The following is a 19,104-nucleotide window of genomic DNA, read 5'->3' on the forward strand; positions in this document are numbered from 1 at the left end:
ATAACCTGGGGATCTCCTGTATATAGTGATATATGTACAGCCGGTATAACCTGGGGATCTCCTGTATATAGTGATATATGTACAGCCGTTATAACCACTGTCGCCCTGTATGTAGATGTCTCCTCCCCAGTAGAGATGTTACTCTGTAGCTTGTCAGCTATCAGGTGAAGCGCTCAGATATTTAATGGCCCTGTAGTCAGAGCAGGGTGTCTATAGGTCCAATGTCCTCAGCATTCAGGATCTCTGATTACTTTCAATGGAAGAAAACCATTCATATTGATCACACTTCTGCGCTATCAGCCTCTCAAGGTCAATAAAAATGCACTGACAACAAGCAGAGATATAAAAACAAAGGGATGGAAACCCAAAGTCCATAAGTAAAGTGCAAAGGTCCAGGCAGTACGGCTTATAGAGAATAATCTAGTCTGTGTACCATTGTAACAAACCCTCAGCTTTGTGAAATAATAGTTGAGGATGATTGTAAGTGTGAAAGAAAAACTGACAGCTAGCAGAGCTCTTATAAGACATAGAAGCACATGTGCAGAGAAGACGCATGGCCGGGGCACTCTGGTGACACACAGGCCTCCGCATAATCCTTTGTTTAGTAACCAGTTCCCTTCAGTCTGCGCCGTTACCCGGCAATCACCTATAAACCCCCGCGAATCACAATCAGTCAGCCATTGCCGGCCTCCTCCCATCCCTCCAGCAGCCAAGAGGTTAAACGCTAAACACTCGTTTTGTGCTTTATTCACCCCAAATGAATGCAGCCATATTTCATGCACAATTACCCCATCACCCTGCACAGAGCCGGGGACTGGTCCGGCCATCAGCCGCTGTCACACTCTGGGGTAATTGTGGCTGCCGCTTGTCAGGAGACCGGTGACCTTGTCACAAAGCTGAAGGTCAAATCCGAAAAGTGAGAAAACACAATGACAGCGATAGCAGACGAGGCAGAGGATTGGAAAGGGTTAAGTGTCTCGGCCCCTCTGTCCTGGGGTGTGAGATGCAGCGTATCTACCTCCGTGACGTATCTACCTCTGTGACGTATATCTACCTCTATGCCCCTGCAGAGCTCTGGGGAGGAAAGAGTCCTGTGATAAGAGCAAATGTCAGGTATTACCATAAAACTCAGGTATTAATATCAGAGGCTCAAAATATTCTGTAATAATGAGGGGGTGACCTTTATAGTGTGGGCCTCGCGCCTCCACATCATACACCAATACTGATCCTCCCACAAACTTCTGTGTATAATCCAGTGGGATGCTCCAGTCACATCCAGAGCTGCATACAAAAATCTAATAGGGTCGGTCATAGGTAACAGAAGTCACCATCTGCTTGTATACAAAAGTGATGTCACAGTACAGGGATAATACACACAGCGATGTCACAGTACAGGGATAATACACACAGTGATGTCACAGTACAGGGATAATACACACAGCGATGTCACAGTACAGGATAATACACACAGTGATGTCACAGTACAGGGATAATACACAGTGATGTCACAGTACAGGGATAATACACAGTGATGTCACAGTACAGGGATAATACACACAGTGATGTCACAGTACAGGGATAATACACACAGCGATGTCACAGTACAGGGATAATACACACAGTGATGTCACAGTACAGGGATAATACACACAGCGATGTCACAGTACAGGATAATACACACAGTGATGTCACAGTACAGGGATAATACACAGTGATGTCACAGTACAGGGATAATACACAGTGATGTCACAGTACAGGGATAATACACACAGTGATGTCACAGTACAGGGATAATACACACAGCGATGTCACAGTACAGGGATAATACACACAGTGATGTCACAGTACAGAGATAATATACACAGTGATGTCACAGTACAGATATAATACACACAGTGATGTCACAGTACAGGGATAATACACACAGTGATGTCACAGTACAGGGATAATACACAGTGATGTCACAGTACAGAGATAATACACAGTGATGTCACAGTACAGGGATAATACACACAGTGATGTCACAGTACAGAGATAATACACACAGTGATGTCGCAGTACAGGGATAATACACACAGTGATGTCACAGTACAGGGATAATACACACAGTGATGTCACAGTACAGAGATAATACACACAGTGATGTCACAGTACAGGGATAATACACACAGTGATGTCACAGTACAGAGATAATACACACAGTGATGTCACAGTACAGGGATAATACACACAGTGATGTCACAGTACAGGGATAATACACACAGTGATGTCACAGTACAGGGATAATACACACAGTGATGTCACAGTACAGGGATGATACACACAGCGATGTCACAGTACAGGGATGATACACACAGCGATGTCACAGTACAGGGATGATACACACAGCGATGTCACAGTACAGGGATGATACACACAGCGATGTCACAGTACAGGGATAATACACACAGTGATGTCACAGTACAGGGATAATACACACAGTGATGTCACAGTACAGAGATAATACACACAGTGATGTCACAGTACAGAGATAATACACACAGTGATGTCACAGTACAGGGATAATACACACAGTAATGTCACAGTACAGGGATAATACACACAGTGATGTCACAGTACAGAGATAATACACACAGTGATGTCACAGTACAGGGATAATACACACAGTGATGTCACAGTACAGGGAGAATACACACAGTGATGTCACAGTACAGGGATAATACACACAGTAATGTCACAGTACAGGGATAATACACACAGTGATGTCACAGTACAGGGATAATACACACAGCGATGTCACAGTACAGGATAATACACACAGTGATGTCACAGTACAGGGATAATACACAGTGATGTCACAGTACAGGGATAATACACAGTGATGTCACAGTACAGGGATAATACACACAGTGATGTCACAGTACAGGGATAATACACACAGCGATGTCACAGTACAGGGATAATACACAGAGTGATGTCACAGTACAGAGATAATATACACAGTGATGTCACAGTACAGATATAATACACACAGTGATGTCACAGTACAGGGATAATACACACAGTGATGTCACAGTACAGGGATAATACACAGTGATGTCACAGTACAGAGATAATACACACAGTGATGTCACAGTACAGGGATAATACACACAGTGATGTCACAGTACAGGGATAATACACACAGTGATGTCACAGTACAGAGATAATACACACAGTGATGTCGCAGTACAGGGATAATACACACAGTGATGTCACAGTACAGGGATAATACACACAGTGATGTCACAGTACAGAGATAATACACACAGTGATGTCACAGTACAGGGATAATACACACAGTGATGTCACAGTACAGAGATAATACACACAGTGATGTCACAGTACAGGGATAATACACACAGTGATGTCACAGTACAGGGATAATACACACAGTGATGTCACAGTACAGGGATGATACACACAGTGATGTCACAGTACAGGGATGATACACACAGCGATGTCACAGTACAGGGATGATACACACAGCGATGTCACAGTACAGGGATGATACACACAGCGATGTCACAGTACAGGGATAATACACACAGTGATGTCACAGTACAGGGATAATACACACAGTGATGTCACAGTACAGAGATAATACACATAGTGATGTCACAGTACAGAGATAATACACACAGTGATGTCACAGTACAGGGATAATACACACAGTGATGTCACAGTACAGGGATAATACACACAGTAATGTCACAGTACAGGGATAATACACACAGTGATGTCACAGTACAGAGATAATACACACAGTGATGTCACAGTACAGGGATAATACACACAGTGATGTCACAGTACAGGGAGAATACACACAGTGATGTCACAGTACAGGGATAATACACACAGTAATGTCACAGTACAGGGATAATACACACAGTGATGTCACAGTACAGGGATAATACACACAGCGATGTCACAGTACAGGATAATACACACAGTGATGTCACAGTACAGGGATAATACACAGTGATGTCACAGTACAGGGATAATACACAGTGATGTCACAGTACAGGGATAATACACACAGTGATGTCACAGTACAGGGATAATACACACAGCGATGTCACAGTACAGGGATAATACACACAGTGATGTCACAGTACAGAGATAATATACACAGTGATGTCACAGTACAGATATAATACACACAGTGATGTCACAGTACAGGGATAATACACACAGTGATGTCACAGTACAGGGATAATACACAGTGATGTCACAGTACAGAGATAATACACACAGTGATGTCACAGTACAGGGATAATACACACAGTGATGTCACAGTACAGAGATAATACACACAGTGATGTCGCAGTACAGGGATAATACACACAGTGATGTCACAGTACAGGGATAATACACACAGTGATGTCACAGTACAGAGATAATACACACAGTGATGTCACAGTACAGGGATAATACACACAGTGATGTCACAGTACAGAGATAATACACACAGTGATGTCACAGTACAGGGATAATACACACAGTGATGTCACAGTACAGGGATAATACACACAGTGATGTCACAGTACAGGGATAATACACACAGCGATGTCACAGTACAGGGATGATACACACAGCGATGTCACAGTACAGGGATGATACACACAGCGATGTCACAGTACAGGGATAATACACACAGTGATGTCACAGTACAGGGATAATACACACAGTGATGTCACAGTACAGAGATAATACACATAGTGATGTCACAGTACAGAGATAATACACACAGTGATGTCACAGTACAGGGATAATACACACAGTAATGTCACAGTACAGGGATAATACACACAGTGATGTCACAGTACAGAGATAATACACACAGTGATGTCACAGTACAGGGATAATACACACAGTGATGTCACAGTACAGGGAGAATACACACAGTGATGTCACAGTACAGGGAGAATACACACAGTGATGTCACAGTACAGGGATAATACACACAGTAATGTCACAGTACAGGGATAATACACACAGTGATGTCACAGTACAGGGATAATACACACAGCGATGTCACAGTACAGGAATAATACACACAGTGATGTCACAGTACAGAGATAATACACACAGTGATGTCACAGTACAGAGATAATACACACAGTGATGTCACAGTACAGAGATAATACACACAGTGATGTCACAGTACAGAGATAATACACACAGCGATGTCACAGTACAGGGATAATACACACAGTGATGTCACAGTACAGGAATGCTATACACAGGTAACATTATAGGAATTTTTCTTGGTTTAGACCAGTTCACACCTCAGGTATTTTATTAGTTTTTGATATGATGCAGATATAATAGAAGATTTTCTATTGGAAGTGACTGACAATAACTGATGCTAAACCGCACACTCCACCGCGCGCACACTCCACCGCGCGCACACTCCACCGCGCGCACACTCCACCGCGCGCACACTCCACCGCGCGCACACTCCACCGCGCGCACACTCCACCGCGCGCACACTCCACCGCGCGCACACTCCACCGCGCGCACACTCCACCGCGCGCACACTCCACCGCGCGCACACTCCACCGCGCGCACACTCCACCGCGCGCACACTCCACCGCGCGCACACTCCACCGCGCGCACACTCCACCGCGCGCACACTCCACCGCGCGCACACTCCACCGCGCGCACACTCCACCGCGCGCACACTCCACCGCGCGCACACTCCACCGCGCGCACACTCCACCGCGCGCACACTCCACCGCGCGCACACTCCACCGCGCGCACACTCCACCGCGCGCACACTCCACCGCGCGCACACTCCACCGCGCGCACACTCCACCGCGCGCACACTCCACCGCGCGCACACTCCACCGCGCGCACACTCCACCACACGCACACTCCACCACACGCACACTCCACCACACGCACACTCCACCACACGCACACTCCACCACACGCACACTCCACCACACGCACACTCCACCACACGCACACTCCACCACACGCACACTCCACCACACGCACACTCCACCACACGCACACTCCACCACACGCACACTCCACCACACGCACACTCCACCACACACACACTCCACCACACACACACTCCACCACACACTCCATCGTCACCGGCAATAACACTTCTTTTTTCTTTTAGAATGTCGGCAAATCTTGTTTAACAATCCCAAAACTTATCTGCTCGTCACCATGGCAACTGTACTCCACATCAAAAAAAGATGTGGATATTAACTCATCCTCATGCAGTGTAATAGGACATTATAGAGCAAAGTAGAGCAGAGAAGCTCACAGTGTTATACACACACAATCATCTCACTGCTTGTCCCCAGATACACAAGACAACGAGGGAATTCTGCTATAAATAATACATCACATCCGCAAGAACACAAGACAACTCCAGAATCCACAACCTCCAGCTGGAAACATCCGGGAGAAGGGGCCGGAATATCCGACATTCCAGGCGCAGGACAGAGGGAGACGAGACTCACAGGTAGAGAAGAGCTGAAACCTTCACCACACCACAATGTCAGTAATTATGTCCCGGCCCCCATGCTGGCTGTCTCCCCATGTCCCGGCCCCCATGCCGGCTGTCTCCCCATGTCCCGGCCCCCATGCTGGCTGTCTCCCCATGTCCAGGCCCCCATGCCGGCTGTCTCCCCATGTCCCGGCCCCCATGCTGGCTGTCTCCCCATGTCCAGGCCCCCATGCCGGCTGTCTCCCCATGTCCCGGCCCCCATGCTGGGTGTCGCCCCATGTCCCGGCGCCCATGCCGGTTGTCGCCCCATGTCCCGGCCCCCATGCCGGCTGTCTCCCCATGCCGGTTGTCTCCCCATGTCCCGGCCCCCATGCCGGCTGTCTCCCCATGTCCCGGCCCCCATGCCGGCTGTCTCCCCATGTCCCGGCCCCCATGCCGGCTGTCTCCCCATGTCCCGGCCCCCATGTCGGTTGTCGCCCCATGTCCCGGCCACCATGCCGGCTGTCTCCCCGTGTCCCGGCCCCCATGCCGGCTGTCTCCCCATGCTGGTGGTCTCCCCTGTCCAGGCCCCCATGCTGGCTGTCTCCCCATGTCCCGGCCCCCATGCTGGCTGTCTCCCCATGTCCCGGCCCCCATGCTGGCTGTCTCCCCTGTCCAGGCCCCCATGCTGGCTGTCTCCCCTGTCCAGGCCCGCATGCTGGCTGTCTCCCCTGTCCAGGCCCCCATGCTGGCTGTCTCCGAGCTTTCCCATTTACAGACTGAGCTATGGTACAGGAAGGCTTATTTGGGGGCTGCTGAGATATTTTGGAGGTTCTCCCTGTGTCTCGGGAGCGGGGGCTGTATTGATGTGTGGGGCTCTGCGGGGCACAGGGCCTGTGACTCGTCCTGAGCTGCTATATAAAGGGTGAGTGATTATAGGCTGCGGACAGCCCCGTGACAACACTCTATTACACATCAGTCACCGGGCCGGGAAATTGTACAGTAAGACGCAGCCTATTCTGTATGGAGAACCTCCTGCCATACACACATGTATATAGAAAGAAGGGACATTAACCCACCCAGTGCCAGGCATCTCACATACACCCCACACTGGAGGGGATCACCAGTCTCACTGGCGCTGAAAGGGTAAAATCCGCCAGCCTGAATCTTGGAGCAATTATCAGCGTTTTGTAAAATGTGAGGGCAGAGCGCCAGAGAGCAAGTAAAGAGCAAAAACACTGCGCACCCTCCCAGGCCTGCCGTATAGACCTGCTCAGCCTGAGCCCCCTGCTGCAGGTATAGAAATCCAGACTGACAGGATGGGGTGAAGAGTAAAGGGGAATCACAGGAGCTGGACCACAGCTCTCAGCCATCCAATAAGAGAGTCAGGGAGACAGATAATTAAAGGGGCGTCCCATCTCCACAAATGAATGTTATTCTCTAGATCTCCGCTTGCTGTCATTCTATAGAAATCTGACCATGGTCACAAAGGTGTGCGGCTCGTTAGTAACATAGAGAGTAATCAGAGCTGTGTGCTATAACGAGCCGTGCTTCTGCGTGAGCAGATTTCTATAGATTGACAGCAAGCGGAGATCTAGAAAACAGCAAAGAATTGATACAATTTTCCAATATACTTTCTGCATAACGTTTTATTGTACAGACAATAACATTAATTGCAGAAATGGGAACACCCCTTTAAATACTGGGGTCAGGGTACCCCCATTCTGAAGCAGGGACACTCCCACTTGCCATGTTATCCTAGCAGGTGCATCCTTCTAAGTTATCCCATGGACAATTCCTTCTAATCTTCAGGGAAAGAGAAGTTTTACACAACAGATTTTTGAGACATATTATATGTAAGACCTCTGCTCTATGTCAGTGAATGGCAAATCAGAGGATAAAATCCTGACCTTATCCTTCCCACAGATTAGAATTTGCAACAGTTGTGTCCGAGATACAGACTGAAACACTGTAACAAACTGGAAAAAAGAGTTTGTTGTTGCTGATGTGGTCATGTTTCTTAGTATTGTAAACTGTAAGAAGATTCTTGGAAATTCCCTTCCTGATACATCTGTCCCTCTGTATTTCAGCACCAGGGATAGCGGTGGCTCTGCACAGCCTGAGATTAACTGACACTCCCCCTACAGGTCAGTCCTCCACATGAAAGTTCATATATCATATCAAATATCACACAACGTATCAAAGCAGCACTGTCATAGCTCTGGCTTCTGGATCTCATGAAGAAAGCACGAAGAAAACAATGATCTCCCCGGGATGTAATGGCTGATAACAGAGAGTAATAGATTGTATCCCCCCTGTACAGTCTCCTCTCCCCGGGATGTAATGGCTGATAACAGAGAGTAATAGATTGTATCCCCCTTGTACAGTCTCCTCTCCCCGGGATGTAATGGCTGATAACAGAGAGTAATAGATTGTATCCCCCCTGTACAGTCTCCTCTCCCCGGGATGTAATGGCTGATAACAGAGAGTAATAGATTGTATCCCCCCTGTACAGTCTCCTCTCCTGGGATGTAATGGCTGATAACAGAGAGTAATAGATTGTATCCCCCTGTACAGTCTCCTCTCCCCGGGGTGTAATGGCTGATAACAGAGAGTAATAGATTGTATCCCCCCCTGTACAGTCTCCTCTCCCCGGGGTGTAATGGCTGATAACAGAGTGTAATAGATTGTATCCCCCCTGTACAGTCTCCTCTCCCCGGGATGTAATGGCTGATAACAGAGAGTAATAGATTGTATCCCTCCCTGTACAGTCTCCTCTCCACGGGATGTAATGGCTGATAACAGAGAGTAATAGATTGTATCCCCCCCTGTACAGTCTCCTCCCCCCGGGGTGTAATGGCTGATAACAGAGAGTAATAGATTGTATCCCCCTGTACAGTCTCCTCTCCCCGGGGTGTAATGGCTGATAACAGAGAGTAATAGATTGTATCCCCCCCTGTACAGTCTCCTCTCCCCGGGGTGTAATGGCTGATAACAGAGTGTAATAGATTGTATCCCCCTGTACAGTCTCCTCTCCCCGGGATGTAATGGCTGATAACAGAGAGTAATAGATTGTATCCCCCCCTGTACAGTCTCCTCTCCCCGGGGTGTAATGGCTGATAACAGAGAGTAATAGATTGTATCCCCCCTGTACAGTCTCCTCTCCTGGGGTGTAATGGCTGATAACAGAGAGTAATAGATTGTATCCCCCCCTGTACAGTCTCCTCTCCCCGGAATGTAATGGCTGATAACAGAGAGTAATAGATTGTATCCCCCCTGTACAGTCTCCTCTCCCCGGGATGTAATGGCTGATAACAGAGAGTAATAGATTGTATCCCCCCTGTACAGTCTCCTCTCCCCGGGATGTAATGGCTGATAACAGAGAGTAATAGATTGTATCCCCCTGTACAGTCTCCTCTCCCCGGGATGTAATGGCTGATAACAGAGAGTAATAGATTGTATCCCCCCTGTACAGTCTCCTCTCCTGGGATGTAATGGCTGATAACAGAGAGTAATAGATTGTATCCCCCCCTCCCCCGTACAGTCTCCTCTCCCCGGGGTGTAATGGCTGATAACAGAGAGTAATAGATTGTATCCCCCCTGTACAGTCTCCTCTCCCCGGGATGTAATGGCTGATAACAGAGAGTAATAGATTGTATCCCCCCTGTACAGTCTCCTCTCCCCGGGATGTAATGGCTGATAACAGAGAGTAATAGATTGTATCCCCCCTGTACAGTCTCCTCTCCTGGGGTGTAATGGCTGATAACAGAGAGTAATAGATTGTATCCCCCCCTGTACAGTCTCCTCTCCCCGGAATGTAATGGCTGATAACAGAGAGTAATAGATTGTATCCCCCCTGTACAGTCTCCTCTCCCCGGGATGTAATGGCTGATAACAGGGAGTAATAGATTGTATTTCCCCTGTACAGTCTCCTCTCCCCGGGATGTAATGGCAGATAACAGAGAGTAATAGATTGTATCCCCCCTGTACAGTCTCCTCTCCCCGGGGTGTAATGGCTGATAACAGAGAGTAATAGATTGTATCCCCCCTGTACAGTCTCCTCTCCCCGGGATGTAATGGCTGATAACAGAGAGTAATAGATTGTATCCCCCCTGTACAGTCTCCTCTCCCCGGGATGTAATGGCTGATAACAGAGAGTAATAGATTGTATCCCCCCTGTACAGTCTCCTCTCCCCGGGATGTAATGGCTGATAACAGAGAGTAATAGATTGTATCCCCCCTGTACAGTCTCCTCTCCCCGGGATGTAATGGCTGATAACAGAGAGTAATAGATTGTATCCCCCCTGTACAGTCTCCTCTCCTGGGATGTAATGGCTGATAACAGAGAGTAATAGATTGTATCCCCCCCCCCCCCGTACAGTCTCCTCTCCCCGGGGTGTAATGGCTGATAACAGAGAGTAATAGATTGTATCCCCCCTGTACAGTCTCCTCTCCTGGGGTGTAATGGCTGATAACAGAGAGTAATAGATTGTATCCCCCCCTGTACAGTCTCCTCTCCCCGGAATGTAATGGCTGATAACAGAGAGTAATAGATTGTATCCCCCCTGTACAGTCTCCTCTCCCCGGGATGTAATGGCTGATAACAGAGAGTAATAGATTGTATCCCCCTGTACAGTCTCCTCTCCCCGGGATGTAATGGCTGATAACAGAGAGTAATAGATTGTATCCCCCCTGTACAGTCTCCTCTCCCCGGGGTGTAATGGCTGATAACAGAGAGTAATAGATTGTATCCCCCCTGTACAGTCTCCTCTCCCCGGGATGTAATGGCTGATAACAGAGAGTAATAGATTGTATCCCCCCTGTACAGTCTCCTCTCCCCGGGATGTAATGGCTGATAACAGAGAGTAATAGATTGTATCCCCCCCTGTACAGTCTCCTCTCCCCGGGGTGTAATGGCTGATAACAGAGAGTAATAGATTGTATCCCCCCTGTACAGTCTCCTCTCCCCGGGATGTAATGGCTGATAACAGAGAGTAATAGATTGTATCCCCCCCCTGTACAGTCTCCTCTCCCCGGGGTGTAATGGCTGATAACAGAGAGTAATAGATTGTATCCCCCCCCTGTACAGTCTCCTCTCCCCGGGGTGTAATGGCTGATAACAGAGAGTAATAGATTGTATCCCCCTGTACAGTCTCCTCTCCCCGGGATGTAATGGCTGATAACAGAGAGTAATAGATTGTATCCCCCCTGTACAGTCTCCTCCCCCCAGGGTGTCTGAAACTATTTATCACATGACTTTGGTTACGCTGGTTACCTGGCAACCTCTGAGTCCCGCCCCTCCTGCACCCGGGGCAGTGGCTGCCATGTTGGATGTGGGATGAGTTGCCCAGGGCTGCTGGGGATGGGAATAGCAATAGTAACAGAACCAAAGCAGTAATAATGATGAAGGAGGATGCTGGGAAAGTAGTCACAGCCGCAGCATCATCAGATGAAACTGGTTTCCATGACAACGGGATATGGTCTTGTTTACAAATGGGCAAATTACATGGAGCCGAAGTATGAAGAGTAAAGCGGGTCTTAAAGGGGAAGTCCACCACATGTGATAACCCTGAGACATAGCAATGGGGTAAGGGAAGCTGGATGTAAATACATTGTACAACTAACAAACATCTACAACAACACATTCACTGCAAACCGCCCACAACTGTGCCCCCAGAACAGAGCCGGCCCGCAACTGTGCCCCCAGAACAGAGCCGGCCCGCAACTGTGCCCCCAGAACAGAGCCGGCCAGCAACTGTGCCCCCAGAACAGAGCCGGCCCGCAACTGTGCCCCCACAACAGAGCCGGCCCGCAACTGTGCCCCCACAACAGAGCCGGCCCGCAACTGTGCCCCCACAACAGAGCCGGCCAGCGGCAGTGCCCCCACAACAGATCCGGCCCGCAACTGTGCCCCCAGAACAGAGCCGGCCAGGGGCAGTGCCCCCAGAACAGAGCCGGCCAGGGGCAGTGCCCCCAGAACAGAGCCGGCCAGGGGCAGTGCCCCCAGAACAGAGCCGGCCAGCGGCAGTGCCCCCAGAACAGAGCCGGCCCGCAACTGTGCCCCCAGAACAGAGCCGGCCAGCGGCAGTGCCCCCAGAACAGAGCCGGCCAGCGGCAGTGCCCCCAGAACAGAGCCGGCCCGCAACTGTGCCCCCAGAACAGAGCCGGCCAGCGGCAGTGCCCCCAGAACAGAGCCGGCCCGCAACTGTGCCCCCAGAACAGAGCCGGCCCGCAACTGTGCCCCCAGAACAGAGCCGGCCAGCGGCAGTGCCCCCAGAACAGAGCCGGCCAGGGGCAGTGCCCCCAGAACAGAGCCGGCCAGGGGCAGTGCCCCCAGAACAGAGCCGGCCAGCGGCAGTGCCCCCAGAACAGAGCCGGCCCACAACTGTGCCCCCAGAACAGAGACGGCCAGCGGCAGTGCCCCCAGAACAGAGACGGCCCACAACTGTGCCCCCAGAACAGAGACGGCCAGGGGCAGTGCCCCCAGAACAGAGACGGCCAGCGGCAGTGTCCCCAGAACAGAGCCGGCCAGCGGCAGTGTCCCCAGAACAGAGCCGGCCAGCGGCAGTGCCCCCAGAACAGAGCCGGCCAGCGGCAGTGCCCCCAGAACAGAGCCGGCCAGCGGCAGTGCCCCCAGAACAGAGCCGGCCAGCGGCAGTGCCCCCAGAACAGAGCCGGCCAGCGGCAGTGCCCCCAGAACAGATCCGGCCAGCAGCAGTGCCCCCAGAACAGAGCCGGCCAGCGGCAGTGCCCCCAGAACAGAGCCGGCCCTCAACTGTGCCCCCAGAACAGAGCCGGCCCGCAACTGTGCCCCCACAACAGAGCCGGCCCGCAACTGTGCCCCCACAACAGAGCCGGCCCGCAACTGTGCCCCCACAACAGAACCGGCCCGCAACTGTGCCCCCACAACAGAGCCGGCCAGCGGCAGTGCCCCCAGAACAGAGCCGGCCCGCAACTGTGCCCCCAGAACAGAGCCGGCCAGAGGCAGTGCCCCCAGAACAGAGCCGGCCAGCGGCAGTGCCCCCAGAACAGAGACGGCCAGGGGCAGTGCCCCCAGAACAGAGCCGGCCAGCGGCAGTGCCCCCAGAACAGAGCCGGCCAGCGGCAGTGCCCCCAGAACAGAGCCGGCCAGCGGCAGTGCCCCCAGAACAGAGACGGCCCGCAACTGTGCCCCCACAACAGAGCCGGCCCGCAACTGTGCCCCCACAACAGAGCCGGCCAGCGGCAGTGCCCCCACAACAGATCCGGCCCGCAACTGTGCCCCCAGAACAGAGCCGGCCAGGGGCAGTGCCCCCAGAACAGAGCCGGCCAGCGGCAGTGCCCCCAGAACAGAGCCGGCCCGCAACTGTGCCCCCAGAACAGAGCCGGCCAGCGGCAGTGCCCCCAGAACAGAGCCGGCCAGCGGCAGTGCCCCCAGAACAGAGCCGGCCCGCAACTGTGCCCCCAGAACAGAGCCGGCCAGCGGCAGTGCCCCCAGAACAGAGCCGGCCAGCGGCAGTGCCCCCAGAACAGAGCCGGCCAGGGGCAGTGCCCCCAGAACAGAGCCGGCCAGGGGCAGTGCCCCCAGAACAGAGACGGCCCACAACTGTGCCCCCAGAACAGAGACGGCCAGGGGCAGTGCCCCCAGAACAGAGCCGGCCAGCGGCAGTGTCCCCAGAACAGAGCCGGCCAGCGGCAGTGCCCCCAGAACAGAGCCGGCCAGCGGCAGTGCCCCCAGAACAGAGCCGGCCAGCGGCAGTGCCCCCAGAACAGAGCCGGCCAGCGGCAGTGCCCCCAGAACAGATCCGGCCAGCGGCAGTGCCCCCAGAACAGAGCCGGCCAGCGGCAGTGCCCCCAGAACAGAGCCGGCCCGCAACTGTGCCCCCAGAACAGAGCCGGCCCGCAACTGTGCCCCCAGAACAGAGCCGGCCCGCAACTGTGCCCCCACAACAGAGCCGGCCCGCAACTGTGCCCCCACAACAGAGCCGGCCCGCAACTGTGCCCCCACAACAGAGCCGGCCAGCGGCAGTGCCCCCAGAACAGAGCCGACCCGCAACTGTGCCCCCAGAACAGAGCCGGCCAGAGGCAGTGCCCCCAGAACAGAGCCGGCCAGCGGCAGTGCCCCCAGAGCAGAGCCGATCTATAACTGTGCCCTCAGAACAGAGCCGGCCAGCGGCAGTGCCCCCAGAACAGAGCCGGCCAGAGGCAGTGCCCCCAGAACAGAGCCGGCCAGCGGCAGTGCCCCCAGAGCAGAGCCGATCTATAACTGTGCCCTCAGAACAGAGCCGGCCAGCGGCAGTGCCCCCAGAACAGAGCCGGCCAGCGGCAGTGCCCCCAGAACAGAGCCGGCCAGCGGCAGTGCCCCCAGAACAGAGCCGGCCAGCGGCAGTGCCCCCAGAACAGAGCCGGCCAGCGGCAGTGCCCCCAGAACAGAGCCGGCCAGCGGCAGTGCCCCCAGAACAGAGCCGGCCCGCAACTGTGCCCCCAGAACAGAGCCGGCCCGCAACTGTGCCCCCAGAACAGAGCCGGCCAGCGGCAGTGCCCCCAGAACAGAGCCGGCCAGGGGCAGTGCCCCCAGAACAAAGCCGGCCAGGGGCAGTGCCCCCAGAACAGAGCCGGCCAGCGGCAGTGCCCCCAGAACAGAGCCGGCCCACAACTGTGCCCCCAGAACAGAGACGGCCAGCGGCAGTGCCCCCAGAACAGAGACGGCCCACAACTGTGCCCCCAGAACAGAGACGGCCAGGGGCAGTGCCCCCAGAACAGAGCCGGCCAGCGGCAGTGCCCCCAGAACAGAGCCGGCCAGCGGCAGTGCCCCCAGAACAGATCCGGCCAGCGGCAGTGCCCCCAGAACAGAGCCGGCCAGCGGCAGTGCCCCCAGAATAGAGCCGGCCCGCACCTGTGGCCCCAGAACAGAGCCGGCCCGCAACTGTGCCCCCACAACAGAGCCGGCCCGCAACTGTGCCCCCACAACAGAACCGGCCCACAACTGTGCCCCCAGAACAGAGCCGGCCAGGGGCAGTGCCCCCAGAACAGAGGCGGCCAGGGGCAGTGCCCCCAGAACAGAGCCGGCCAGCGGCAGTGCCCCCAGAACAGAGCCGGCCAGCGGCAGTGCCCCCAGAACAGAGCCGGCCAGGGGCAGTGCCAGTCTATAACACATCCGCCATTATCTCTGCACCTTATATCTGGTGTTTAAGGAAAAGAGAAAAAAGTTATAAAGCGCAAATATAGTGCAGCAGGTTCTGTGATCCGGATCCCCAGTATCCCAGTGTCCAAAGCCACAACCAACTTGCACATTTGTAGATGAAACCCTTGGTGCCCCCACAGTCTCCTAACCAGGGGGGGTGTCACAGACAGAAGTGTAAAACTTCCCGTTCTCAGCTGTTTTGGGATTTTTCACTTTTTATGACATATAATATAGACTTAAAATCGTTATTGGGAGACGCATTTCGTACCTGTCCATCCGCACCTTATATAGCACCAGGACACGCTGTGGCAGGGCAAGAGTTAATGAGGGTTTAATATCAGATCTTTATAATGGTGCGGAGTCAGGCGGGCGTCAGTCAGTGGGGGCGGATGCTCTGGAATGGCGGACGGCAGCGCTCGTCCATGTGTCTCTACCAGGTGAGAGAAGATGACCCTGCATCTCCATGGAGACCGCAATCCTATCCCGTTGCTCTGGTAACTGCCGCCAATCAGAAGAGTGCCGAGAGATACTGCAGACGCTGGGAGGGGAACCGGCTCCAAAACAAGGCCCAGACACAAAGTCGCTGATAACTTTTTGGGGGACATAAGATTGTTCCGATGGAGAGGGGAGCCGGCTATAATATTGTTCTGATGGAGAGGGGAGCCGGGCTGATGGAGAGGGGAGCCGGATATAACATTGCTCTGATGGAGAGGGGAGCCGGGCTGATGGAGAGGGGAGCCGGATATAACATTGCTCTGATGGAGAGGGGAGCCGGGCTGATGGAGAGGGGAGCCGGATATAACATTGCTCTGATGGAGAGGGGAGCCGGGCTGATGGAGAGGGGAGCCGAGTATAACATTGCTCTGATGGAGAGGGGAGCCGGGCTGATGGAGAGGGGAGCCAGGCTGATGGAGAGGGGACCCGACTCTGATGGAGAGGGGAGCCGGCTATGACATTGCTCTGATGGAGAGGGGAGCCGGGCTGATGGAGAGGGGACCCGACTCTGATGGAGAGGGGAGCCGGCTATGACATTGCTCTGATAGAGAGGAGAGCCGGATTACACTGTACTGCTGCTCCTCAGGGGCGGGGACCACATTACACTGTACTGCTGCTCCTCAGGGGCGGGGACCACATTACACTGTACTGCTGCTCCTCAGGGGCGGGGACCACATTACACTGTACTGCTGCTCCTCAGGGGCGGGGACCACATTACACTGTACTGCTGCTCCTCAGGGGCGGGGACCACATTACACTGTACTGCTGCTCCTCAGGGGCGGGGACCACATTACACTGTACTGCTGCTCCTCAGGGGCGGGGACCACATTACACTGTACTGCTGCTCCTCAGGGGCGGGGACCACATTACACTGTACTGCTGCTCCTCAGGGGCGGGGACCACATTACACTGTACTGCTGCTCCTCAGGGGCGGGGACCACATTACACTGTACTGCTGCTCCTCAGGGGCGGGGACCACATTACACTGTACTGCTGCTCCTCAGGGGCGGGGACCACATTACACTGTACTGCTGCTCCTCAGGGGCGGGGACCACATTACACTGTACTGCTGCTCCTCAGGGGCGGGGACCACATTACACTGTACTGCTGCTCCTCAGGGGCGGGGACCACATTACACTGTACTGCTGCTCCTCAGGGGCGGGGACCACATTACACTGTACTGCTGCTCCTCAGGGGCGGGGACCACATTACACTGTACTGCTGCTCCTCAGGGGCGGGGACCACATTACACTGTACTGCTGCTCCTCAGGGGCGGGGACCACATTACACTGTACTGCTGCTCCTCAGGGGCGGGGACCACATTACACTGTACTGCTGCTCCTCAGGGGCGGGGACCACATTACACTGTACTGCTGCTCCTCAGGGGCGGGGACCACATTACACTGTACTGCTGCTCCTCAGGGGCGGGGACCACATTACACTGTACTGCTGCTCCTCAGGGGCGGGGACCACATTACACTGTACTGCTGCTCCTCAGGGGCGGGGACCACATTACACTGTACTGCTGCTCCTCAGGGGCGGGGACCACATTACACTGTACTGCTGCTCCTCAGGGGCGGGGACCACATTACACTGTACTGCTGCTCCTCAGGGGCGGGGCCACATTACACTGTACTGCTGCTCCTCAGGGGCGGGGCCACATTACACTGTACTGCTGCTCCTCAGGGGCGGGGCCACATTACACTGTACTGCTGCTCCTCAGGGGCGGGGCCACATTACACTGTACTGCTGCTCCTCAGGGGCGGGGCCACATTACACTGTACTGCTGCTCCTCAGGGGCGGGGCCACATTACACTGTACTGCTGCTCCTCAGGGGCGGGGCCACATTACACTGTACTGCTGCTCCTCAGGGGCGGGGCCACATTACACTGTACTGCTGCTCCTCAGGGGCGGGGCCACATTACACTGTACTGCTGCTCCTCAGGGACGGGACCACATTACACTGTACTGCTGCTCCTCAGGGACGGGGCCACATTACACTGTACTGCTGCTCCTCAGGGACGGGGCCACATTACACTGTACTGCTGCTCCTCAGGGACGGGGCCACATTACACTGTACTGCTGCTCCTCAGGGACGGGGCCACATTACACTGTACTGCTGCTCCTCAGGGGCGGGGCCGACAGATACAACTAAATCCCCGCCAGGGCAGAGCCACTACACATTATCCAGCACAAGATGCAGAACAAAGTGGATGAGGAAATCTCTGTGCAGAAATACTGACAGCAGCATTGTCCCCCACCCCAGACCCCCACCACTGACAGCAGCATTGTCCCCTACCCCAGACCTCCACCACTGACAGCAGCATTGTCCCCCACCCAGACCCCCACCACTGACAGCAGCATTGTCCCCCACCACTGACAGCAGCATTGTCCCCCACCCCAGACCCCCACCACTGACAGCAGTATTGTCCCCTACCCCAGACCTCCACCACTGACAGCAGCATTGTCCCCCACCCCAGACCCCCACCACTGACAGCAGCATTGTCCCCTACCCCAGACCCCCACCACTGACAGCAGCATTGTCCCCTACCCCAGACCCCCATCACTGACAGCAGCATTGTCCCCCACCCCAGACCCCCACCACTGACAGCAGCATTGTCCCCCACCCCAGACCCCCACCACTGACAGCAGCATTGTCCCCTACCCCAGACCCCCACCACTGACAGCAGCATTGTCCCCTACCCCAGACCCCCACCACTGACAGCAGCATTGTCCCCCACCCAGACCCCCACCACTGACAGCAGCATTGTCCCCCACCACTGACAGCAGCATTGTCCCCCACCCCAGACCCCCACCACTGACAGCAGTATTGTCCCCTACCCCAGACCTCCACCACTGACAGCAGCATTGTCCCCCACCCCAGACCCCCACCACTGACAGCAGCATTGTCCCCTACCCCAGACCCCCACCACTGACAGCAGCATTGTCCCCT

General features: G+C 54.1%; 1 protein-coding gene and 1 long non-coding RNA gene across 7 annotated transcripts in view; one reads left to right on the forward strand and one right to left on the reverse strand.

Annotated features, from left to right (window-relative positions):
• Positions 1–19,104, reverse strand: part of CACNA1C (calcium voltage-gated channel subunit alpha1 C) — a 245,397-nt gene that overhangs the window by 89,372 nt on the left and 136,921 nt on the right. The gene's annotated exons all lie outside the window — the stretch shown is intronic.
• The window catches only part of LOC140125953 (uncharacterized), a 78,872-nt gene that overhangs the window by 31,723 nt on the left and 28,045 nt on the right, over positions 1–19,104 (forward strand). Inside the window, exon 2 of the long non-coding RNA XR_011854744.1 lies at positions 8,584–8,640. This is a non-coding gene — a long non-coding RNA (uncharacterized lncRNA). The remainder of the gene's footprint in view (positions 1–8,583; positions 8,641–19,104) is intronic.

This window comes from Engystomops pustulosus, chromosome 4, assembly GCF_040894005.1.
Source record: "Engystomops pustulosus chromosome 4, aEngPut4.maternal, whole genome shotgun sequence".
In the NCBI taxonomy this organism is placed as follows: Eukaryota; Metazoa; Chordata; class Amphibia; order Anura; family Leptodactylidae; genus Engystomops; species Engystomops pustulosus.